General features: G+C 37.6%; 1 protein-coding gene across 2 annotated transcripts in view; it reads left to right on the plus strand.

Moving 5' to 3' along the window:
* Positions 1-2,556: 2,556 nt before the first annotated feature.
* The window catches only part of CDC42 (cell division cycle 42), a 44,450-nt gene continuing 19,836 nt past the window's right edge, over positions 2,557-27,170 (plus strand). Inside the window, exon 1 of one of the 2 annotated variants that reach the window (XM_006188307.2) lies at positions 2,557-2,680. The gene's annotated coding sequence lies outside the window, so the exon portion shown is untranslated. The remainder of the gene's footprint in view (positions 2,681-27,170) is intronic. The other variant, XM_006188306.3, reaches the window with a different exon arrangement.

Here is a 27,170-nt window from a genome sequence, read left to right on the forward strand (position 1 = left end):
CTGAAAATTGAGGCAAGACTGGATCCAAGGGCTCAAACAATGCCATTGGGACTTGGTTTCACGGTCCCATCTCTCAGCTCTGTTCTCCCTCTCTGTTTTGGTCTCATTCTCAGGTGGTCTCTCTCCTTACAGCAGGAAGATGGCTGCCAGCAATGCCGTGATCACATCCTGCCCTCAGCAGATTGATTCATTCAACCAGACAGTTCTGACCAAAAGCCTTGAATTGAATCTTACTGGTTCTCATTGCGTCATATGCCCATTGCTGGGATGCTGTGGCAAGAGTGCTCTCTAAAATGATCTGATTGGCCAAGCATAGGTCATGTGGCTATTCCTGCCAGTGTTGGTAGAGTCATCTCCTCCAGAACCACATGGATTGAGAACTGGGAGACGGGCTGCTCCCGGAGAAATGGAAGTGTTGTTACTAGAGGAAGAAGGAATGGACACTGGGCTGGTCACCACAGGGGAAGGAGACCTGGAGACTCACAGGCTGCCTCTTCTGCCAATATGAAGCAGCTGCAGCCAGTGATGCAGTGGGGAGGGGGCACCAGGGGGCCAGGGTCTGGCAGGCTGCAAGAAAAGGGGTAGAATGGGGTCAGATAGTAACACTGTCGCCTTTGGAACTGTGAAAAGGTTGGAGAGGGTCCTTCTGACAAAAAACATGACAGTATAATAGACAAAGTGCTGAGTGAGTCCTTGTCCTCAGAATAAAGGCAGGAAAAGCCAAGTGGTTGGGTGACACCCCATCAAGATTTTGCTGCTGATGAAAAGGGCAGACACTGTCTGGGGACGTTGTGAGATGGGATGATGGAAAGGTCACTGCCAACCAGTCTTGCAGGGGAAGAAAACAACCAGTTTTCCCTCAAGTTTAAGATACTAAGCTCATGCATTTTTACAGTAGTCCAAAATTTATGGTAGTGCAAAATAACCTAAATTCCAATAGGAGATAGATTGGAGAAATATTGTAATGCCCATTTAGTAAAATGCAGCCTTTAAAAATGGTGCTTTATTTGACATGAAAATATGTTCATGACATAGCTTTGAGAGAGAAAAGTAGACAGTCTGCTTTTGTGCAATAAATGTGTATACATATATGTACATATATCTGGAAATGTATACACCCAAGTGATAATGGTTGGTGTCATTGGGGGTAGGACTACAGCTGAAGCTTAATCTTCTTTTCTTTTTTGGTGTGTGTTCTTTTTTTTTTTTAATTGAAGTATGGTCAGTTTATAATGTGTCAATTTCTGGTGTACAGTGTAATGTTTCAGTCGTACATATACATACATGTATTCCTTTTCATATTCTTTTTTCATTTTAGGTTATGACAATATATTGGCTATAGTTCCCTATGCTATACAGCAGAAACTTGTTTGAAGCTTATCTTCTGATTTCACTGTATAAACTTGCTGGGTAGTATGTTGGTTAACTAGAACCAGCCTCTTGGGTCTAAGTCCCACTTCTGCCACTGGCTGGCTTGGTGATCTTGGGCAAGTCCCTTAGCACCTCTGAGCCTCAGTTCATGCATCGATAAGTGGGGTAATAGTTCTTAATTCATAAGGTGGTTGTGAATTTTACATTAGCTACTATTTTATGCAAATCTGTTAGCACCATACCTATAGTAAACAGTCAAAAATGCAGTTATTCTTCTCATGTAATTAAAAATGGAGAGAGGAAACTCAGCTGCTGCCCTTTTCTATCCTTCTCAACTCAGTGGTGTGTTTGTAAAGACTTTTATGTATTTTTTTCCAACTATTTCACTGTCTGAAAACATCCCAATGAAAGATTCATTTGGCTTAAAAAAAGTCCAAAAGAAAATATGACTATTAAATCATATACATTGGAAATAGGTGTCTTTCTTGGCCAAATAACTGTGGTAGTCATCAATAAATGAACTATTATTAAGATGAGTTTTTTCCTCTAACCCTGGGAAACATCTGAGAAAAGGCAGAGGAGGTTCCTACTCCCTCCAAGTTTGCACACTAGCAGGGAAGACAGATAATAAACAGGTGCTGTGAGGACAGGATGATCAGGAAGGCAGTGACTTTGAGGGCTGAGAGCCAACGGAAGGGCTGGTGAAGAGGAAGCAGCCAGGGGAAACAGCGAGTGCGAGGCCTTGTGGTGGGGAGGAAGTCTCTAAACCAAATGGTGACCAACGTGGCTGGAGAGAGGGACAGTGGGGTGTAGGTAGAGATGAGAAGTGAGCACTAGCTCTCATGCCAAGGCAGGCTAAATACAGGCCGGGGGAGTCAGGAGGCCATCCACTACGCCGTGTGGCAAGCCACTGCCCCTCTTTGAGTAGCCACTGTCTTCTCTGCAAAATCGGGATGATAATACTTTGCAAAGTTGCAAAGATCAAAAGAGATGTTAGTGGAGGCGCTTTGTAAGCGACCGTTTATAGCCTTATTACAAATACAGTACAGCCTTAGGAGAAAGAGGTGCAGAGCCCCAGCGGAGCTAGTCGTGCTGGCAGGCGCATGCGCGTTAGGCGGTCGGAGCCAGAGCAGGGGATGAATTCAGGCCCCTCCCGGAACCTCTCGTCCCCTTTTCGCTTCTCGGTCCCTCCCACTTCCGCGGGCACCCAACTGTGCGTTGCCTGCGTGGTGACGTCAGGCGCGTGCCCCTGTCCGGCAGCCGAGGAGACCCCGTGCAGTGCTGCCAACGCCCCGGCGGAGGAGCTGAGGTGAGTGCGGGGCCCGAGGCTCCCTGCGGGAGTGGATCCCGCACAGTCCCGTCCCCCTTGTGACGCCCCCCGCCCCCCTCATCCGCGGGGACACTCCGTCTCTGGGATCTCGGGAAGCCTGGGAGCGCGGGGCGCGGCGGGGAAGCGCCCGGCTCGCGCGGCGCCGTCCGGGCGAGCGCGGGTCCGGGTTCTGTCGGGGGACGGCGGGGAGGGGGTCTCGGCGGGCAAGGCGGGGGCGCACGTCTGGCGAGAGGTGCGCGGCCGGGGAGCGGGGTGCCGGGCCGAGGGCGCGGCCGGAGCTGGGCTGTCACCGGGCAGCGGCGGAAGGAAGGGGTCACACCCATCCCGCCGCCCGGCTTCCCTTCCCCCCGGCCCCGCGGACCCCTAAGGACAGGCGGCGGGCCGGGGCGCCGTGGGCCGCGGAGTCACTCGCGGGCGCCTGGGGTTTGCGGGGGTGCTGGTGGCCTGGGCTCCCATGCCGGGTCTGGCCTCCGCGTCCCGTCTTCGACTTCCTGCTTCGCCCGGCGCCGCCGCGGACATTTTGCGGCGGACGGGGGGAGGGGAGCGGATTGCGAGCGCGGCGGGGAAGTGGTGGCCGGGGAGTCGGCAGCTTGCAGACCGCTCCGGCCTTTGCCTGCGACGCGCCTTCCTCCGCGGCCCCCTGCCGGACGCCTCGTCCGGCGATGTGGGCCTGGTCCCGGCTTCTCCGGTCTCCTTTATTCCTGCCTTAGGTCGAGTTCCTAATACCATTTCCGTTTGCTTCTCCAGCTCTCTCCCTGCCTATTCAGCTGAAGCTTCCCTTTCAGGGAGTTACCTAACCACCTCCCGAAATCATCCCTCTGCCGTTTGCCTAATTCCTCTCCTTAGGAGGAGATTTTCTTTGTTCGTTTGTTTTTTTCCTCCCCTTTAAGTCCAAGAGAAAAGCAGTGTAGAAGATTACGTCATCGCAGTATAAGGGGTGAGAGTTTTTAACTCCTACAAGTCAGGGACTCACCAAATTAAGATAGTATTTTGTAGCCTTGGTTGGGTCATCCAGTGCCATATCCTGCCTGTTCCCAACGTTTCGTATTCAGAGAGGATCTTTTGAAATCCTGGCCATCTTGTATGCCGCTAAAAGCCAGGAAGGTTTAAAATCTCAAGATCAGCTTGTGCCAGGGAATAAAGCGTAAGACAACACCTTCTACAGCCACTTGCGTAGGCAGTAACTTTAAAGATCCCTTTGACTGTACTCGAATGAAACGAATTTATTTGTGGAAGCATTTCTTTGGTCCAAAATGACATTCCCAGGCTGTTTAATTTCTCCCTTGACTTACTGATTTAGAGTACGTACCTAAGTCGACTAACGTGCACTTTTTGTGGCAAGGGTTTGGTGAAAAAAGAGAATCAGTTCATTTTACACCTAACCTTTGCTTACTAGCCACTTCTACTTTTTGTAATTAAAAATGAGTTTTGGATTTTTAACCAAAAAGACTTAAGTGAGTAACATTTTCAGATTGTGGGGATGACAGTATTCATTTTCCAAAATGTTAGGTACATCCTAGATTGTGTATCCTTCATTGACTACAGGGTACAGTAGCACAGAAAAATGTTAGCATTGTAAAGCAAATGAGCTCCAATTGTGTAATGCATTGTTACTAGGATAGTTCATGTTGGAACAAGTACATTCCTATTGTTTTTCATTTGTATAGAGAGAACTGATTGCTTGTTAAGAAACACTTAAACGAAGTGTTAGGTTTAAATCAGCTTTCTGTAGCGTGTAGGTGTTGGTAGATGATTGGATAGGGATGGAGCTTGGATCTTCTGAAATACTGTTGTTTGCCATAATGCACCTCTTTTTAAGAATATAAAAATGGAGCACTTAACCCTGCTGCCATATTTCTTGAATCTTCTGTACTTAAGAAGTTTAAATATACATGTATCAATTTTCATCTTCCCTTTTAAAGTATGGCAGAATAGTTTGAATTTACAGTTTTTAGTTTTAGACTGAGGCAAGGAGATAAGAGATTGGTAATTAACGGAGTATTAAAAATGAGCTCTTTCCCAGTAATTTCTTCAAGACCCAAAAGGTAGCACATTCTCTTAAAAATGTTTTCACTTAATAACCCAATACTTGTACTCAGTTAAACTTAATTTTTTGGGAATCTGAGGCAGATGTTACAGCCTAGGGTAGTCAGGGGCTTAAATGTCAGTGAGATTCATAAAGCCCACCAAAGCCTAAATCTTGATTTTTTTTATAACTTTAAGATTTGTTTTATTTGGATACTTTCCCCACTTACAATTTTATAGTTTATTAAAGAAGCATTTCTAGTTATTTTTAAAATGTTTACATTAATAAAATGTTTTGATCCGAGAGGTGTTGCATTAGGAAAACTTCGAAGTATAGTTTACTGTGCGTGTCTGGGAGTAGTATTTATAGCTATTCTTGGAAGTAGAAGTCAAATTGTACTTTTGTAGATACACTTTAAATGCATTTATTGTTTTGGGGTCTTTTTTGAGAGGACAAGGACTGCTTGATGAGGAACGCTTCAGGCTACAGGGCTTCCTCTGCAGGGGAAGAAGGGGTTAATATTTTGTTACTTTATGTCCCATAAATAGATCTATATATTCTGTATTAAAGGGCTTCATTCCAGGCTTTCGGTATTCCGTATTCTCTTCCAGTATTTCAGTATTCAGTTTCCCCCACTAGAATGTAAATCTATGAAGGCAGGGTTTTTGACCTGGTGTGGTTACCCCTGTATCCCTAAGCACCTAGAAGAGTGCCAAACCCATGGTGTGTCTTGAGAAATGTTTGTCAAATAAATGAATGTGATGATGTCTGAGGGTTAACAGTGTCTCTTTCTGTATATTCTGTAGGCTTGTGTACTGTGTTTCCTGAGACTTTTGTGCTTGGTCAGGTATATTCACATTTGGGCTCATTGAAGTGATGATTGCTAACTCACTTTTGCTTGATCATATCCATCTGTTTAGTCCTGTATCTTCTGCAGCTGTGCTATCTGGACAATTAACCATTGCTTAGAAAATCTTTTCTGATGACCAGTTCTTAGACTTTCCTAAAAATTATTTAGGGTTTAATGTTTGTTTGCTTCCTCTATTTCTTTGTTTGAAGTAGCAGCTTAATTTTGCTACTACTTCCCCTCAACAGTATCAAATTACTGGTCATGTTATGCTTTGTCCCTTACATTTCTACCTTTAGTTACTCATCCTTTCAGTCCAAAATATTTTTGCTACAGCAATTTTCATTCCTTGTCATTTCAGCTATGTCTGCCACTGCTGCTATTATATGTCCTGGATGTCAAAACTCTTCACTAGTCGCCCCAGGGACATTGATCTCAAACTGCTTATTCCATGAAGTGAAACCCCGTTTTTGCCACCAGAATGGTGTTCCATGAAAACAAATTGAGACTTTTTTTTTCCTTCAAATATTTAGCTATTTTGCTGAAGTCCAAAACAGTTTCTAAGATAGCAAAAAACTACATATTGTTAAGTAATGGTATTCACTAAGACTTGGTGGTCAGTCACCTGAAAAGAACTCTGTTGCTCATTGTGCTCTTTTTAATGCTTTACACTTTAACACTTGCATCATTTTCTCCAAGAGTAGGCCATTTCTATTTGCTATTTTAATTCTGTTGCTGTGTGTTCTTGAGAGAGACACTGCTAGTGTACTGATCAAAAGTGTAGACTCTGGAACCAGACTGCTTGGATTCAAATCATGGCTCTGGCATTTATTAGCTCTATGCAATCTGAGAAATGTCTTTGTGACTCCATTTATCTTCTGTAGAGTAGCGCTAGTGATAGTCTCAGCCGCACATTGTTGTTAGGAGAATCAGTTAATCTATGTGAAGTACTTAAGACAATTCACTGGCACATAAGTGCTCTGTAGGTGTTTGCTTTTATCATTACAACCTCTCTTATATCCTTACCTTTGAGAAGTTACCTGCATTTGTCTCAAACATCAACATTTTAATAACCATCCCTCTCCCAGATTAATCTCATGAAACCATGAAAATTAAAGTGGGATTGTTGTCTTCTTTAAATTTTTATACATTATCTTATCCAGTATCATAGAAGTAAGGGTGCAAGTTCTCAAGTATGCAGTATGTGGTCTGTGGACGAGCAGTATAAACAGTACCTTGGAGCTCATTAGAAATCTCAGGCTCCATCCCAGTCCTACTGTATCTGAATCTGCATTTTAACAGGATCTCTGAGTGATTTTTATGCATGTTAAAGTTTGAAGCACCCTCTTTAGGACTGCTAGATTTCAGAAAAAGTATTGAGTGCTTTATTTTTATTTTTCCCCCCTATTTAAGTATAACTTGGTCTCTTTTAGGCAGTGTATCAGACTTTACTGCAGGGGTTGTAACCTGAAAGTGAATTTGAAACCATATGGCATTCAAAGGAATGAGTTATAGTTTCTTGCCTATTGTCAAGAATTGCCTCTTGTCTGTGCTCATTATCAGGAACTAATGTGTTGTTTAGTTGCTATAAAGAGTCATTGCCCACTTAGTAGTAACTAAATAATCTTAAATTCTAGTTTAGAACCGCTTGAACTTGAGTTCAGTGACACATTTGAACTCAGTGACATTTTATGGAAAAGTAATTGTTATGAAGAGCATATGATTAGGATTATTCACGTAATTGTTGGTTATGAAAACAGATGAAATACAAAGTTGGCATTTGGCTGGTCGAATGTAAAAAATATTTTCTTTTTTTTTTTTTTACTAAAATAAACCATATTTCCAATTTCAAGGGAAATGTTAATTACTAAACTCTAGTCTTATGTAGCTACCATCCTGAAAAAATTATTGCTATTTTAAAAACGATTGAATTTCTTTAATTTTTCTTTTGTCTTATACTGTTTGATGTAGGAGAGATTAACCAGCAATATCCCTGTGTGATGTATGCTCTAGGGCAGTTTCCTAACCCTTTTCAAATCAAGGGAAACAGAAGAATATTGTATGCTACAGTGGAGTAAATGGATAAGGCAGCTCTTGGCTGGCTGGAGGTGCTGTAGCCCCAGGAGAGCTGGGGGATCAATGTCTTAGGCACGTCTGTGTCTCTGTGTCCCAAGTGGCAATATGAAGCCATCTACTGTCAAATGTTAAGCCACAGCCTTCGTTTTCAGCTAAAAAGATGATCACTTTTTGTTACTACTTGTGAAAACAGAAGAGATTGAGAATAACAGCAAATGAAGAGCAGATGAAACCAGAGGGAGAGATGAGGTAGAATAAAAGAATACTGTGTTGATTAGTGTTAAGGAGTATGAGAAGACGATAAATTTTGTAGAAGAAAGTATAAAAAGATTTCAGCTACAGTCCATTTGCTTTGATGGTAGACAATTTAAGGATTTTTGTTTGTTTGCTTTTAAATCTTTAAAAGTAGATGAAGAGGAGAGTAGGAAGTGAAAGAATAAATCTTCTTAAAGAATCATTGTGTGGTTTCAAGGATTTTCATTCTAATGCAACTTCACTATATTTATGTCAGCAGCTGAATGCTGTTTGAGAGGAGCTTAATTTTAGAATCTTCTGAAGTTGAATTAAACCATCTATATCACTTTATTACTTTTCCAGAAAACCATATTTTTATTGTGAAGTTTAACAGTAAGATTTAAAAATAATCTTAGATTTTAAAATGTAATTTTTCATTTATCAGATAACTAGGAAAGAATGGATAGTTCCTGTGAATGTTAGGGTGTTAGGGGTCTAAATCAATGCCTAATACCCTTATTTGTTTCGGAAAGTATGCAAATAGTGTACATACTACAAATACAAGCTATGAGAACGTTTGAATTATTTTAGGTCTTATTATTTATTTGTTCTGCTCATCATAGAGCCAAAGGGAATGTTAGTTCATCCTAAGAGTTTATAAACCAGTGAAAATGGGAATAAGAGGTAATTTAAATTTTACGAGTAATGCATGTGTTGTTTCTTTAGTGTGTTTTAGAATACCTGGAAGATGATTTCATAGGGGTGGATGTCAGATAAATTGTAAACCCTACTTAATATTTCCCCATCTTGGAAATTCATAATGTATAAGTTTATTAAATTTTTTAAGAGTCTGTGATAGTAATCTGTAAGTTCTTTGTAATTTATAATTTGACATATTTCTTTTGCCTTTTCCTGTCATACTTACTGCTGAATCCAATCTTCTCTCCTCATCAAAACCAAAACAAAAACCCACCTCAGGTCCCATCTTTTAGGTTAATTTTTTTTCCTGGTTGCGTGGAAATGATGGTATATTCTCCTAAAAACTTGTCCTTGGTTCTAGTTAAATCAGAGCCAGGAACAGAAAATTTATTTCACTTATCTGTGTTACCAGTTATCTGAGAGAGGTGGGAGAGTGAGGAAAGGCATCATAATGTGTATCAGGATTGGGGTTAGTGGCTTAGGTTGGGCTGTCTTGGTTCTTTTAAAAAAATTACTATTTTTTGGTAATTGAATAACTTTTCTTTAGGATCAAGATTAATTCATATCTTGGATGTGACATGTTAAAGATACAAAAGTTTGTTTTCTGTTGACACCAAATTCTTTACCTCTGCCTCTTTCAATTGGAGAAATTGATATCATTTCTGTTCTTGTAAAACATAAATCTGTCTCTCTTGCTTTCAGTCTCTCTTTAATATATGAAGATGAGGTGATTCTTTACAAATATTAAAACATTAAAAAAAGGAAAAGGCGTAGAAGCAGCTTTTAAAATAGAGCTAATCAGTGGCAAAGATTTTTGTGAAGACCTAAATTCTGGAGCCAATTCTTTGACAATGATGTGATTCCTCAAGTTTATTATACACTATTTTATTTTGGGGGGGGCATAACTAGGTTTATTTGTTTATTTATTTTAATGGAGGTACTGGGGATTTAACTTATGATCTTATGCATGCTAAGCATGCAACCACTTGAGCTATACCCTCCCCGCTAGAAGGGTATTTTAATTGTAAAACGACTGAGTGTAAGATTGGTTATGTTAACTATTTCACTCTGATACAGTTGAGTACACAATGGGATACACTTTGTAGGGATCCTGCTTTTTCTGGGAAGATACCTTTTTGTGTGTTAGTTTAAAAGTCTTTAGAATTGTGCTTTCCCAGAACAGAATAAAGTTGCTCATGATGATACAAAGTATTTATTCCTGCAAATGATACTGTGTGGCCTTTAAACTTGGTGTTAACTACTTTAGCTAGTTCAGGCTGTGGACTTACTTAGGTGTTAGGAATTGGATTCTTACATTACAGAGGGTATCAAAAAAAATTTTTTTTTAATCCAAATAGTAGTAGATGAGGGTTTAGGTGCTTCAAGGACCCACTAAAGCATATATTTTGAGTCCAAAGCACACTTTTTTTTTTCCTTCTGACTTACTGCATTTCCAACCAGTACTATCTTGTCAATTCAACAACTCTTTGAGTGTGTGCCCTGTGACAGTCACTGGGTATATAGCAGTGAATACAATAGACCAAAACAAATCTCTCCCCATGAAACTGACATACTAGTGTGTGAGTTGGAGATAAATGTTTGGCTAAAAATGAAGAAGAGGAGGCAAGGTACAGTGGAGTGCTTCAGGGTTTGGTAGAACTTTAGTTCCAATTTAAATAAGTAGTGGGGAGGAGGGTATGGCTCAAGTGGTAGAGTGCATGGTTAGCATGCACAAGGTCCTGGGTTCGTACCTCCTCTAAAAGTAAATAAATAATTTACCCCCCCCCCCAAAAAAAAAGGGTAGTCAGAGGAGTTCTCACAGCAGAATGACATTTGAGCAAAGATTTTTAGGGGATGAGACTGAATGAGTCATCCAGGCAAGAGCATTCTAGGTAGGGGGAACAACTGTGGTCAGCCATAATCAGTGACAAGTACTGTTACGCTTAATTTTTTATGATGTCTTTAAAAATAGACATTAAATAAATTACACTGCAATGCCTCTGGAGCTTAGCTCTCCAAAATATGTTGTATATATATAATTTCCATGGAAACAATTGATAGTCAAAGTAGAAGTTTGTGCTTTGATGGTGTGGCCCTTGATGTCAAAGTGCTTTAAAAGGCAGATTTGTTGCCAGCACATACTGGTTGTTTTGTTTTCCAGAGTCTTTGCAACTCTTACCTTTATTATTTCTGATTCTTTTCTATCTGTTTTAGTGAATAGAAATATGCTGTTACTCTGCTGTGCGGCCAAGCTGAAACATCAGCAGTCATGCCAGCTGTACTGCATTGACATAGAATTTGGTGCAAATGTTATAGCATCTCTTATTCTTTATCAAATTATTCAAGCGCACAGTTGAATGCTTCTGTAGAAATTCACCTCATTAACAATAGATTTTACATCAAAATTGGTAGACTGCTTTGATTCAGAATCTTGGAATCTTTACAAAATAGGTTGTATGAGAATCTCAATGTAGGTACCTCTGCTTCATTAGTTATAACCAAAGTCTAAATGGTCATAGTTTTGTAGTTGACATCTCAACTGGTTCAAAGAAAGATTCTCAGTTTGTCACTCATTTTACAGTGTATGTGCTGTCTAGGTAAGTATAGTAACTTACTTTTTTGCTGCAAATGTATGCTTTTATGTAGGATTTCTGATACAGGCTGGCACATGATTTCATCCTTGACGTACCAAATTATTATGTACTGATTCTGAAAAGTCTGTTCTTTTCCATGTTTTCTTACATGAGTGCTTTAAGAACATAATAGCTTAACCTTAAGCTTTCTTCTTCCAACTTCTCCATTTTATCTGTGGTACAAACCTATCCTGTAATTTTCCAAACTAAAAAAAAACTTCTTCATAATTTACCACCTCCTTAAACAAAACCACCTTCCACCCCCAAACTAGTCGGCTGTTACTTCTCTATTGCCATGTTAACTACTACCTAGTGCAAGTCCTTCATTTAAATCTTGGATTTTTTTTTTAACATTTTTTATTGATTTATAATCATTTTACAATGTTGTGTCAAGTTCCAGTGTTCAGCACAATTTTTCAGTCATACGTGGACATATACACACTCATTGTCACATTTTTTTCTCTGTGAGCTACCATAACGTTTTGTGTATATTTCCCTGTGCTATACAGTATAATCTTGTTTATCTATTCTACAGTTTTGAAATCCCAGTCTATCCCTTCCCACCCTCCGCCCCCCTGGCAACCGCAAGTCTGTATTCTCTATGAGTCTATTTCTGTCCTGTATTTACGCTTTGTTTTTGTTTGTTTGTTTGTTTTTTAGATTCCACATATGAGTGATCTCATATGGTATTTTTCTTTCTCTTTCTGGCTTACTTTGCTTAGAATGACATTCTCCAGGAGCATCCATGTTGCTGCAAATGGCGTTACGTTGTCGGTTTTTATGGCTGATTAGTATTCCATTGTATAAATATACCACATCTTCTTTATCCAGTCACCTGTTGATGGACATTTAGGCTGTTTCCATGTTTTGGCTATTGTAAATAGTGCTGCTATGAACATTGGGGTGCAGGTGTCATCCTGAAGTAGGGTTCCTTCTGGATACAAGCCCAGGAGTGGGATTCCTGGGTCATACGGTAAGTCTATTCCTAGTCTTTTGAGGAATCTCCACACTGTTTTCCATAGTGGCTGCACCAAACTGCATTCCCACCAGCAGTGTAGGAAATCTTGGATTATTAAAGTAGTTTCTTAGCTGAGTTCTTTTACTTTATCTGGTTACCTTTGATAGTTCACCTTGGAATATAGGTGCAAGAGTGATAAACACAAAAAGCAAAGCTGTTCATGGATCAGAAAGAAATGATAGCCTCCTGTTCCCACACCTATGTTAAATGAAAGTTCCTTGCTTTCAGAGTCTGTGGCTTGGTCCTTTGTGTGTGTGTGTGTGTGTGTGTGTTGTGTTTCACTTCGCAGGCTGGTACTACTAGTGCCCTTTCTCCTGGTGTTCCATCTAACTGGAGGCTTGTTCTCATTTTTCTAGACCATAGCCGTATTTTATTACTTTTTGAAAATCTATGGCACTTGTAGTTTATAATGTAATTTTGTAACAATCAGACTACTACAACTGTGTTAGTGTCTTCTGCTTATAATCAGTGAAATATACTAGGTGACGTATGTCAAGCTGTCTAGCATGGTGTTTGACATAGAGTAGGCATTCAGTAAATTGTTGAAATGTTTCACAGTCAGGGTTTCTGCCTTACCCAATGTAATGCTGTAATAGGCACTTAAATATCTTGCTGACTTTTATAATACATGTAGTTGTTTCTTGGAAGAACAGAAGCCTATTGTAACACATTCTAGGTTCTAACTTGTGTTCTGATGCAGTGAAGATTGGATAAGATCTGTTAGGCACTTGGTTCTTTCTCTTTAACTGACACACACCCACTCACCCTTTCACTCCAGCCCAGCAGTTATTCTTTCTGCATTTGTTTTTAACATTGTTTACTATGTAGGTAGTCTTCACAACTGTTTTTAATATGTAACATTTCATCCTCTGGTGTATTGTTACTTAATCACTTTCTATTGTAATGTTATAACATTTTATTGTTTGATAAAGTATCTTCATTTTGGATAAATTATTTGAAGTGGAATTGTTTTTTAAAGAGGAATAAAAATGTTTTAATTGTTGAAAGACGTTGGTTACTTATATTATGAAGAATTGGAATTATTGAGATAAATAATGTGTGAATATTATGGCTTTTAGAATACAAGTGCAGGGTATTAAAAAAAAACAAACTACCCATGCACATGAACTAGATCAAGGATTTTGGTGAGTTTTGTTTATTAGGACTTGATAACTTTTAGACGAGTTTAGCTGATGGTGTTTTTCTTAATTATTGAATATGTCTTGGTGTTCTTTTCATTTTAGTAGATAAGTTTTAAAATTAAGTACTACATGCATATGGTGAGAACTTAAATACAAAAGAGAATATGGTGAAAAATAAGTCTGCCCATCCCAGACACACCCATATCCTCTTCCCAGAAGCGTCACTGTTGTCTAGCAGATATGTTTTTGTAGATAGTGTCTGTACCTGTAAGTGTCTTTGCAGATAGTCTCTGCACCAGTGAGTATATTTAAAAAACCTCATATGTTGGCATGTTATACACACTGTTCTGCACTTTGCTTTTTAAAAACTCAGTATATCTTGGAGATCTTCCATGTTGGCACTGTATTGGCACTGTTTTCTTGGGCTGCCATAATAAAGTACCATAGACTAGGTGACTTTTAACAACAGAAATTTATTTCCTTACAGTTTTGAAGGCTGGAAGTTTAAAGCTGGAAGTTCAAAGTCAAGGTGTTGGCAGGGTTAGTTTCTTCTGGGAGCCTTTCTCCTTGGTTTATGGATAGTCAACTTCTGGTGTCTTCAGTTGGTCTTCTCTCTTTCTGTGCTAGTCTTCTGATAAAAACCAAGTTATACTGGATTTAGGGCCCACCAATATGATCTCATTTTACCTTAATTACTTCTTTAAAAACCCTGTTTCTAAATACAGTCAGTTATATTCTGAGGTACTGGGGGTTAGGACTGCAACACATCAATTTGGTGGGGGTGGTGGAGGGACACAGCTTAGTCCTTAACAGGCATTGTAGCACATTCTTTTTAGTAGTTGCATGATATTACTTTATATTATAATCTATTACCATTCCCTTGTTGGTGTGCATGTTAAGTAGTCTTCTGTCTTTTGCTCCTGCAAACAAGGCACAAGTAAATATCCTTGCACCTACCTCTTTACATACTTGGAGATAATCTTATAAATGGAATTGCCAGGTCAAAGAAAGTACATGTTAAATTTTGGTAGGTAGTGGCCTAGACATGGAAGCCTTATTTCTTATTATTTCTTATATTTTTTGAAAGCAAAAATTTGCCTTGAGTATTATGTCCTAAACTAAAACCACATTTTGCTTTCAGGGGTACATGATTGACTTTTACTTTATACCTAGTATAAATACAACCCCCTATAGAAGGTTGCTTAGATAATCAGATTCTGAATTGGCTGCTTATCTGGGTCTCTTTACAATGATAAAAAGCTCATATTTGAGTGTTAGTGCTGTACAGAGGAATGACTCTGTTAATTCTTACAACCTGTGGTGTTAATACTATTTCTGTTTTACAAATGGAGAATCAAAGTCTTGGAAAGAGGTTATTTAAGTAGCTTGCCCAGAGTCAGACAAGAATGGGGATATGAGCTTAGGGCTACTAACTTGAGAGATTCTGTCTGTGCTTGACTACCACTCTATATTGTCTTCTTTGGACATGTTAGAGCCTTGATAAGTATTTGTTGTATGATTAATGTTATTTTATCTCTTAAAGATGGATTACAACCCTTTCTGTAACATTCTGAATCCTCTTGCTACAAATAAGACATTTAAACTGTTCTTTGAGATTAAAGTGAGGGGATTTCAGAAAGGATTGATCAAGTTAGCAAATAACCAAGTCAAGTGGAAGCAAAGATTTTTCTCAGTTTTCTCTGGTTTATAGTATTTAGATGCTTTCATTTAACAATGGTGGTTCCAGTCTGTCATAGGGCTGTTTTGTTTTTTTTGCAAATTTTAGTTGGGGATAAGAATAAGGTGCCAAATTAGGTGTTTACTCTGTGTCAGGTGATGTATTAGTTGTTTTATATATATTATCTCGTTTCTCTTTATAGCAGTTATGTGAGTTAGGTGTTACTGTGTAGGTGAGAAAATTAAGACATAGAAGTGAAATAACTTACTAGGATCACATACATTGATGTGGAGCTAAGATTGGAACCCATATTTGCCTTTTTAAAAATTTATTTAAAAATTTTATTTTTTGGAAGGTGAGGTAATTCATGTTTGCTTATCTTTAAAAATTCCAAGGGTTTTTCATGTTATTACTTCAGTCAACAAGGTATTTAAAAAAGTAAAAAATGTTTTTTTCTCACCCTTAATATATACTCAATAGTGTATTAAGTGCCTTGAGAGGGAGATAAAAAGTAGAAGCCTAGTTTTTCTCCCAAAGAGCTTAAAATCTGTTGAAATGAACACAAGCCTACATGAATAAGAACAACATGATTAAGTACTCAGCTGTGTTTTTCATTTGTTCAGTAAGCACCTACTGTGTCCAGTATTGATCTATGTTCTGGGAATACAGCAGAGTCCCTGCCTTAACAAAGATTTCCTTTTTTTTTCTGTTTTCCTTTACTGTAATATAACATAAACAGGATAATTACAGATTATGATCATACTATAAAGGAAATTAACAGAGTGATATGATAGAAGTAAGGAGGGTGGGGGCTGGATGGTACTCTGGATATTGTGCTTAGGGGAGGGTTTTCTGAGGAGGTGATGATTTGAGGTGAGATCTGAAGGATGAGAAGTCAGCAGCTTTAAGAGCAGAGGAATGATACTTGTCAACTGTAAAGACCTGCAGGTAGGACAGCACCTGGCATGTTTGAGGAATATAATGAGATTGTGTAGCTAAAGCATGGGGAGTAAAGGGGATAAGAGTATGAAAAATGAGATTTAAGAGCTGAAGGCCTTCTCATGGGAGTTCAGAGAATTTGGGCAGTTTTTGATAGCTGAAATAATTAGGGAAGGTGTCTTGGATTTTGGGGTAGAATGTTAGAATAGAAATTGGATGAGTTGTAAGGCTAGACATGCAAGGTTTGGAGAGATGTGAATAAAGGCATAGACATTGAAATTAGCACCAAACCATATTGAATGATTTAAATAGTATCAGGCAATTTGCAATTGATTAGATGGGCAGAGTAAGATGCATAGAAATTGGCTGAGACTTTTCCCCAGGTTGTGTAGACCTCAGAGCTGTGGCCAATTCAGATTTGAGATTTGGGATAAGTGAAATGCTCTGTCTGTTGTTTTTGGTCTTTTGCGTGATGCTAAGGGGAGGTGTGAGTGTTTTAATATCTTCTTGCCCTTTCTTAATTAAGAGAACAGAATTGTGTTGCCCTTAATTAAGAGATCAGAATGGGAAAATTACATATGAGGATATCAGTATCAGTAATGTTATGAATATGGGAAACTGGGGGGAATTTTGCTTATTTGCTTATTTGCTTATTTTCCGTATATGCCATTTAGGATTGTTGCCCCAAGAGGACACGAACTTTGTTCCAGGCATGGAGGGATATGACTATGTATAGGACAGTGCTTGACACATATTAGGTGCTTAATAAAGGTTTGAATGAATGAGTAAATCTACAAGTCTTGAATATTTTGAGGGAAATTCTTATTATAATTTCCATTGTCTTCCAATCAAATACTTAATACTCATACATTATTGCATACTCTTCAATTTTTCCAAATTACTTTGAAATGTTACATTTAAAAATTATAAAGTTTTTGTGTTTACTAACTGGATTAAAAATTTTTTTTTGATCACAAATATAGTATAAAATGATGGCTTTGGCTAGCGTCCCTTAGTTTTTGCCAGTTTGAGGAAGGAAAATTCAACATGGTAGCAAAAATAAGGACTTGTTTTCTCATTGGATCAGACATTTTGGAATGAAGTCATTTTCAGAAATGAAGCTGACATAACAAACTTGTAGCACTACTGAAAACATCTTTTACCACATGGAATCATACTCTTTGATTTTGAGTGCTGCTGTCAGCACTTTTTCCCCTGACAGTTGCTTCATTTTTGTCATCTCAAGGACCAGTAGAACCTTTATTTGACACCCACTTCTCTATTTTTCTCATGGAGGTTGTAATTTCACAGTGTCTTACCAATTTCTTTCACAAGTGGCAGAAAATGGAGGAATTGAGTATTTGTGTTAATGAATGCCTGTTTGCCACCCACCACTTTGCGTATATTAATGTATTTAATTGGCAGCTGGAGATTTTAGGGGTTTTGCAACCATTTTGTGGGAGAGAGATACATGAAGAATTTGAGATGTCAAAAACCCAAAGATACTTTTGTTTTATGCAACATCTGGAAAGTACATTTAAGGGAGGGGGAAAAACCCCAGTATCTTTTCCAACAATCAAAAGCTGTAGTAGTATTATCATTTAGATTTTGCCCAAGTCTACTTCTCTGATTTCTTTGACTAGTATTTGGTGAAACATCTACCAGTTTTGCATCTATTCACCAGTCTCACATCAGAAATCAACAAGAGAAAAACACCAACAGGGCTCTCAGACATGTACCATGGAGACTTTGTCCTGTAGCTCTCTATGATGACCTAATTCTAGATGTGAATAAGTGGAACTTAAGAGAAAATAAGGTTACTCACAGCTGTTTAAGGATAGGAGAGAACAAAATAAGGTTTGTTTTTAATTTTTTTTTTAAATTGGCATACAGTCAGTTACAGTGTGTCAGTTTTGGTATACAGTACAGTGTCCCAGTCATGCATATACATACATATATTCGTTTTCGTATCCTTTTTCAGGTTGTTTATTTTTTGAAAAATTAAAAATTTTATTAGCTTTATTGAAAGCAAGTTCATACATTTCTCCCATTTTTATTTTACCACCTTTCTTAATGATAGGATTCTTGCCTTTGCTAATTTCTTCCTGTTAGAATAGACACTTAGAAGATGGAACATAAACAGTTGAAACAACCAGTCAGCTCCAAGGGAACATGTGCTGGTTGGTTTGGGTGAGGAGGAGAAGATGGAAAAAATGTCAGTTATATCAGGAGGATTTTCTTTTTTCTTCTTTAAATGAAAAAAATTTTTGAGGTTCTTTTTTCAATGCACTTTTTTTGAAGGGGCTGGGGAGGTAATTAGGTTTGTTTGTTTGTTTGTTTATTTATTTTTTATTTATATTTTTTAAGAAAGGTACTGGGAATTGAACCCAGGACCTTGTGCATGCTAAGCACTTAACTCTACCACTGAACTATACCTTCCCCCTCAGAAGGATTTTCTATAAAGAAAAAATTTGGATAATGAATAAAATATTTAAGACCTGGTGTTCCTACCTGACCTCTACTCTAATAATTATTCTAAAAAACTGTTTAATTGACACGACTTAAGTTCACAACAAAATCATTCTCTCACAAAGCTCAATCAATTAAGTAAGCAGGGTTGGAGATTTTATTTTACTCTCCTTACAAGCTAACATGTTGTATTGTTTTATGGAAGCCAGCAGAAGACATGAGACTCCTGGGTCATAGGCAAAGAATTTGATTACTTAAACCACAGTCAGCAGCATTAGATCAGTGCGTTGTGTGGTTCTTTCCCTTACCTCTAAGACTGCCATGTGGGCGATGCAGTGAGTTTGTCTCACAGCTGAGGAACACTGAGCTTGGGGAACGTACTGTTTAATAGCAAGCAGGAGGCAAGCCTGTTCTTTGTCCCAGAGGGAGACATTACCGTATCCTTCAAGGTTGTTTGCTGCAAACACTACCGTATGGCATGGCCTGGGTAGAGTGGCCAGGGCCTTGGATTCTTAGCATACTTAGCAAGCTTTGTAGGAGCACGAGAGACCCATGGGGGACTGTCTCTCCCAACACAGGGTTGTCTTCTTTTTACTAACTGAAAATCATTTTATAGAATTCCAATTTTATTTTAAAATTATTTTAAAATTGGAATGCATAAATTTATTATTGAAAACTGAGGTAAACGGCTGATCATACTGACTTGATTTTTTATTAGGGCAAGTAAGGTTGAGCAGTAGCTGAATTGCTTTGACTTTCTGAGTGAGTGTCAAAGTTTTCTAAGATTATTTCCTGTTTACTGAGGACTCTGAAGGCAAATTATAAAGTTCAAAAAGAACTGTCTTTATGTGGCTTGTTTTGTATTTGCCTCAAGTCTGAAGAGTTGGGAAAGAATGTCAGGATACATAGGTGTTAACTGTCTGGCATTGGGACAAGTCCTTTGCATTTAGGAAATGATGGGGTTCAGTTAATGCATTAAGAGGTATTCTAATTCTGAAAAAAATTTCTTATTCTTTATTTTGGTTCTTTTAAGCAATATTGGGTAAACTTAAGTTCTCTTAAATTTTGTTTGAAGCTAAATGTTTATTTCAGGGTTTAAAAACATTCGTTTTAAAATGTTTGTTTAGGGGGAGGAAGATAACATGGAGGATTTTTGGTAGGACTACAAACAGTTATATAAATCATTCTTGCTAAAGTGATTGGATTTGATAGGAGAGACAAGTGGTGCTGATTTTATTTATTCTAATCCTGTAACCAGACTAGCTTTTACACTGGATTGCTAAGGAAGGCTTGTAAAATTCAGGGTTGTTATTCTCTTGATTTCTAGTGTCTCTTTCCTGTATCCTAAGAATGAAAATGGATTACTTTAGGGGGAAATGTATTTCAAATGAAGAGAGCATTACTTTTAGTGTATTTTGTGTTAGTGTGAATATGATGTCTTTTTTCTGACATCACTTCTGTCAGTTTCATTCTGACACTAATTCCCAGAGTTAGTTCAGACCCCACAGTTTAAGGGCTCAGTCCCACAAGATTGCCTCCACTTTGGCAGCAGTTGCAAATGGGGTACCCAGGCTCTCTACTCTTCTGCCTGGCTAACTACAAATTTGGGGCTTGGGGCACAGAGCTTCCATGCCCTCCCTAGGCAGGTGCCCTCCAGCACAATGTGTTCAGCAACTTGGAAGCTCTCTAAAACTTAAGCAGTTTTCACAGAGCTCAGTCTCTAGTATCGCACCCCTCCCCTCACTTCCTGAGCTTGGTAGGTAGGGTTGAAAGTTATAACCCTCTCATCTTTCTAATGAGCAGTCCCATCCCAAGGTTATCTAGGACCCCCATCCTAAGTCATTATTAGGAAAGTGCTCATTATTAATTAAGAAAGATAATTCCTATCATTTAGAGGAATCCCAAGGGTTTTAGGAGCTCTGTGACAGGAAGCTCCTGGACAAAGAGCAAACACTTACGTTTTACAACAGTGAATTACCAAAAATTTGACATGGCTTTCACTCATGCTGTTTACTGTTAATATTTTACATCATTTCCAAAAATGCTTATTAACAAATACTTAATCTCAAAAATTTTCATATGCTTTTTGTGTTTTGTGCCTAGAATGAACCATGGGGCATGGGAAGATAGGGCAGCTGTATCTGGGAGTGTCCCCTTTCTCCTACAGGTTCTTTCCTCAGGGGATGGATTGTCTGGTGGAGTTTAGTTGACAACCAGCCAATAATAATGATTCTAAAGAAAGAGTTCCATAGCCTCTGTAAATCTAGAGCTCAGGAACCCCAGGAAAAAACTAAAGGGGCTTTAGTTTTGAGATTCTCAAAGAGATCTCAGATTTGGACCCCCAAAGCATTTAAGAACCTAGTAGACAAGGGTTTTGGTGTGACTGCCTGATGGAGTGATAGGTATTGCAAAGGAATGTAGAAGATCCACCTTATTTCACAGTTTATTTTCCTCATGATTGGTGGAATCATTTTTTATGCCTTAAGTTGCCCAACACTAATTCTGAGTTCTGGTACAAATGAACTTCATTATTAAAAAGGGATAGTGTCTAGTTAATGGTGGAAAATAACTTTTCTAGCCACTCTGGATAGCAGAATGGTAATTGGTAATACATAACCTCTTTGCTGTTAAGGGATTTGATGTTGTATATCCTATGTTAACTTCCTATTTAAACAAACATGTCTGGCCTAGTTTCCTCCATGTTTTTGAAGCTGGCATTATATATATTGCAAAAGACAAAATCTCTGCACTGGTCCCCTACTCCCTCTCCATTGTGGGTCATCTGGTGACATTTTAATACATGAAACTATTAATTAATAATACACATCAGATATTTTGCAGAATAATCTTAATAAAATTGGAACTCGATTCTGAAATTACCACCATTGTAATGATAGTTCTAAATTTGACTGCATTTGTTGTAAAGACAAATGAGTACTATTATAAAAAAAATTTATGTGCTCCTTTCTTAAGTAGGTTGGAATTGTTACTATTTTAAAACTTACATTGACTTAAAAGTGTCTTTAGTCATTCAAAAGTAGGTGCTAACATTCACTAAACATTTACTGGATGTCAGGCTCTGTTTTAAGTTCTTTACACATATTGTCTAATTTTATTAACTTACCCTTTGAGGAAGGTATTACTATTTTCATTTTTAGATAAGGGAAAACTGAGTTACAGAGAAGTAAAATAACTTGCCTAAGGTCACATAGCTAGAATGGTAGAGCCAGTCTGATTCTTGAACCATGATCTTAACTGGGGACCCACAACTAGTTTTTAATAGACTGCTGTCAGGTCAGGAAGCCTAAGAAATGGAGGACCTGTGGGTATATAGGTAGAAAGGGGAAGAGCAAACACTATCTTACTAATTCTTCTTGCTTCCCTTCTCCCCAATAAAAATGAGTGGTTGTCTGCAGGGTGAAGAAACAGGAAATGAACTTAACTCCTGTTTCTCACTTCCTCCTCTGCCTTCCTCTTCCCAGTGCTGGCAACTGTCATAGGTACATACTTGTCACTCCATTTGCAGTGATCATGTTTGTTTTTATTAATGTCACTTCTCAGGAGGAGGTGGTACAGTATAGAGTTTTAGAACAGGGGCTTGACAGACTACTTGGGTTCAAATTCCAGTTCTGTCATTTACTGGCTCAGTAGCCTTGGCCTAGTTACTTAACTTCACTGAGCCCTGCTTTTCTTACCTGTAAAATGGGGGTAATATAGTACATATCTCATAAGGTTGTTGGGAGGATAAAATGTATGAATATGTGTAATACATTTAGAAGAGTATGTGGCACATAGTTAAGTGCTATGTAAATGTTTGCCACTATCACTATTTGCAAACACTTTTAGGTTGAACTAGTAATTGAAGCACCTCTGAAGTATCTTGGTTCATGATTCTCCATATCCAACTTGAGTTTTTTTATTACTAAGTATGTAAAATGCCTGATAGATACAGATAATTCACAATGATAATTTGGATTCTACTTTAAGAAATTGACTTCTAGGTGATCTAAAATGCCATTAATGTTTACCTTAGTTTATTCTTGTGTTACTGTTTTGTTATCATATAGGACAGTAGTTCTCAAACTTCATTGTGCATTAGAATTAAATAGGGAGTGTTGAGTTCTGATTTATTAGATTTGGGATGAGGGCCCAGGAATCAAAATTGTTAACAAATTCATTCCAGGTAATTCTGAATCTGGTTGTCCGAGGTGATAGCTGTAGAATTGCTGATTTAGAAGCTGAATTCAAGCATAACAGGAAAAAGAGATTATAAAGGTACTAACAATGTTAAGCAGAATCCTCATTTAAGATGGAGTTGGGGCCAGAAGGGGGAGGTCTCACACCCTTCAGTTGTAGTTCCAACAAGATGAGAAATACCTTTGTATCTCCAACAGGAAGAAGATAAAATAACTGGCTGTTTGAAACAGACTCATAGACATAGAATACAAACTTGTGGTTGCTAGCCAAGAGAGGGGTGGAAAGGGATAGCCTGGGAGTTCGAAATTTGTAGATACTGATAGGTATATATAGAATAGATAAGCAAGATTATACTGTATAGCACAGGGTAATATATATAAGATCTTGTGGTAGCTCACAGTGAAAAAGAATGCAACAGTGACTATATGGATGGTCATGTATAACTGAAAAATTGTGCTCTGCACTGGAAATTGACACAACACTGTAAACTGACTATAACTCAAAAAAAAAACAACTGGCTGTTTTATTGTTTCAGGTTAACAGCTGTCGGATTTTCATTAATTTGCATGTGGGCAGCGATGATTTATAAACTGAAAAGGCATTTAATTTGCTGTTTAAAGATAGTGGTAGGGTCCATTCTTATTTCTAAATTATTTTGTTAACACCTGTTAAGTAACTTGGTTTTAGAGACTGCTTTGTAAATACAGAAATAATGCAGGAAATACAGAAAGAATTAATATAGGAGTCTTCAGTTGAAGAAGAAATATTTGAGTGGATTTCTTGATTTTTGTGTCACTAGCTAAATAGCTGCAAATGTATTTAGTTCATTTTAGCTTATGTTTTTGGTATGGCTGTTTTGTGCGAAGTGTGAAAAATTTTGATTAGGTAACAATCCACCAAAGAGAGAAGAAAGTGAGTTTTGATCCACTGGACAAAAATAGGTGTGGTGGGATTGACTTAACTAGCACACTTGGTAGAGGAATTCATGTATATTGAGTATGTGCTAGAGCCAGGTCCTTTTATATTACTTAGTTTTTATTACTTTGCAAGGTGTTAATATAAACCATGATTAGTTCTATTTATTTACAAATGAGAAAATTTAGGCAAAAAGCGATTAATAAGCTTGCCCAGGTCACTAGCAAGTGTTGAGCAGTGATTAAAACCTAGGACTTTCCTAACTTCAAAGTTAGGAAAATTATAATTATATATTAAGTTTATGTAGTTTGGAAATTCTTTCAGGCTTATTAAGCAGGATACACAAGCAGGGCCTGATTGGCTTGGGGGCTGTTTTTCCTGCTCAGAAAAGAGCAGTTCTAAAAGTTCTCAAAATAGTAATGTTGTTTTGTGATTTAGCCAAACTGTTTGCAGAGCACGTTTCTCTCACACAAGTTCTATTCACTCATTATCTTTCATTGGAAGAGCTTAAAGATCTCCCTCAGAAAATTTGGCATTTAATTGTAGTGATTTTGTTCTTAAGAATGCTGAGATATTTAAAAAAATTACACATTCAAAGGATAAAATTTAGTAGCCAATTTGAAATATTATTACCCTGGTCCTAAACTTACATTGTAGACTTCTCTTAATACAAATTGTGTTGTATCTATGTTTTACTCAATAGTTGGAAGTTTCTTGGTGGGCAGAATGATCTCATCTTTAACATTTTCTTATGCTTGTATCAGAGAGAGAGGTACTACAGTTAAGATTTCTGCTGTATAAAGAACCAGTATCTAAAGCTGTTGTTTGTGAATGGTCTCCTGAAGACAGTTCATTTTGATGGAATTTCCAAATATACCTATAATATAAAAAATGAGTTCAGCTTGAATCAGATTTAAATTATTCTCTTTTAATACAGTTATTAATGATAGCTTTTCTTTTCTTTGGAATGTTTTAGACCAGCTCTAACCTTCTCCATCACAGCTTGTGATAGTTTTTCATTTAGCCATGTGGCAGTCATATTCATTCATGTCTTTAATCATGGAAACTTTCTGTGTTCAACTTCTTCTTTCTTATTTCCTAGAGAATTCAAGAAATGGTAGTTCTTCCTTATTGGAAGTTTCAAGTTTATAAATGGCCTGATGATTTAAGACTTAAAACCTGACGAGTTATAAGTCTTAAAAGTGAATAATACCATATATAGAATGAAGAATAAGGAACTTCGTATTTAGGGGTGACAATTAATTTGATTTTATCTACAGTTAAATTTTACCAGTAGCATTTATCTTAGATGTTTTAAAGACAAAGTCTCATAAGTGGTCAAGTTTGTAAAGTCACTTGATAAATCCAAATATTTCTATAATTTTATTCTAAGATGTTTATATATATATATTTTTTATTGAAGTAGTCAGCTTATAGTATTGTCAATTTCTGGTGTACAGCAATTTCTGGTGTTCAGTCATACATGAACATACATATATTTGTTTTCATATTCTTTTTCATCGTAGGTTAGATTCTAAGATGTTTTTCTCGTACATTTATAAACACCTCTAAATTTAGGATGTATTTTAAAATCATTGACTTCTTTGAGTCTGTGAAATGTAGTAATTAGGATTTTAGTTCTGCTGCTGTAACAGAGATGTCCAAAATACTAGGGGCTTAATGAAAGAGAAGTTTCTTTCTCATGTAAAAGTCCTGGCAGGCAGTCCAGGACTGGCTCCTCCTATCGTGTTACTCATCCTTAGCATGTAATTTCTGTCTTATGTTTCACTGTGACTGCTTCAGCCCCCATTATCATGTCTGCATTACAGCCTAAAGGCCTGGACAGGAGAGACTATTCGCCTTTGCTTTTAAGGCTAGTCATGAAAGTTTCATCCATCGCTTTCACTCCGATTTGTCAGAACTTGGTCACAGTGGTCACATCAAGCTGCAAAAGAATTTAGGAAATGTAATCTTTACTAGGGGCCATGTACTTCAGTAAAATGCTGTTACAAAAGGAGAGAGGAAGAATTGGCAGACTGCTAGCGGTCTCTGCTACAGTGATCAAACCTTACTTTCTGTCCAGTGTTTGTGATTAAACTCTTATGTAAAAAAATTGCCCCATAATAATGGTCATAGGAAATAGAAGATATAAACTGAATTGAAATCGATTTTTAGGCAGCTGGAAAATAGACTGTAGGAAGATCAGAACTCTCTTTGCTTACCTTTCTTTTTCTTCACTCTGAATTGGAAAAAAATTGTACAGAAAACCTTGTTTTTTAGCAGAATGTTAATCCTGTTTTTCAGAGGTGGACCAAGGAACCATAAGACTGCTATTCCCATTTCCTCTTCTTGCTTTTAAGTAAAAAGATACTTTTTTTTAAAATTCTATCTCATTTTATTTTATTTTATTTTTTTAGTTTAAGTATAGTCAGTTACAGTGTATCAGTTTCTGGTGTACAGCATAATGTCCCAGTCATGCATGTGTATACATACATTCGTTTTCATATTCTTTTTCATTAAAAGTTGTTAGAAGATATTGAATATAGTTCCCTGTGCTATACAGAAGAAGTTTGTTTTTTTACATTTTTATACATAGTGGTTAACATATGCAAATCTCAAACTCCCAAATTTATCACTTCTCACCCCCTTCCCCCTGGTAACCATAAGATTGTTTACTATGTAAAAGACATTCTTCGAGAATAATTCTCTAGAGTTAATTTAGTACTCAGTTTAGTGTGGTTATTTTGATAAGTAATTTGATTTAGTTTAGGGATCAAGATCCTTAACCTAGTATAAATATGCTAGTATGAGTCGTTCTTTAGTGCATCACAGGGAAAAGAGAAGGGAAAAGATAAAAAGAGGTTAAATAAAGAGAAATGTAGTCAAGATGGTTTTGATGAGGAATGGGAGAGTGTGTATTTCCTGTAGTTTACTCACTCTTAATGTATATACAGAGATGTTAATAGACTTTATAAATCACGATTAAGAGCTGTGAAGGTTACTCATAAGAGCATATAGGCCTGGCATCCACAGTTAGATGGTTCTATGACATTTTTATGTTTAATGAGGTGGCAGCTCTAGCTAACAAGAAAATGTAACCCTTTCAGGATTATAAGCAAAATAGGACTTTATCTTAAAATACAGGTATTCAGAGGGTGGTGTTTCTTCTTTATTTCAGAAAAACTGTTTAAATTTTTTTTTATTGTCTCTAAGCTGTCACATATCCCAATTTCATATATTTCAAAATGTAGGGGGGAAATCGCTGGTAACAAGGGACTATTTTTATAAATGTTTAAATGTAAAAACAAGTATCTCAGAATTGATGTAATATAATAAATTTTTGGTGCATTTGTAATCGATTTCTCCTTAGGATGGAGGACTACAGTAAGAGAAGCTAAAGTAATTGTATCTGTTTTTAAGTCAGAATGCTTTAGAGTGATTTGACTTTTTCATTATAAAAATGTAGGTTTTGGCCTCTTCATGTCGTGAATATTGAGTTAGTAACTAGGCAGCTTGATGCTAAAACAGCTGCTGAGACCGGGGATCACCCCACTCTTTGTCTGGTTCCTCATGTTGCTCATCTGTTGCGCGAGGCG

This window comes from Camelus ferus, chromosome 13, assembly GCF_009834535.1.
Source record: "Camelus ferus isolate YT-003-E chromosome 13, BCGSAC_Cfer_1.0, whole genome shotgun sequence".
Lineage (NCBI taxonomy): Eukaryota > Metazoa > Chordata > Mammalia > Artiodactyla > Camelidae > Camelus > Camelus ferus.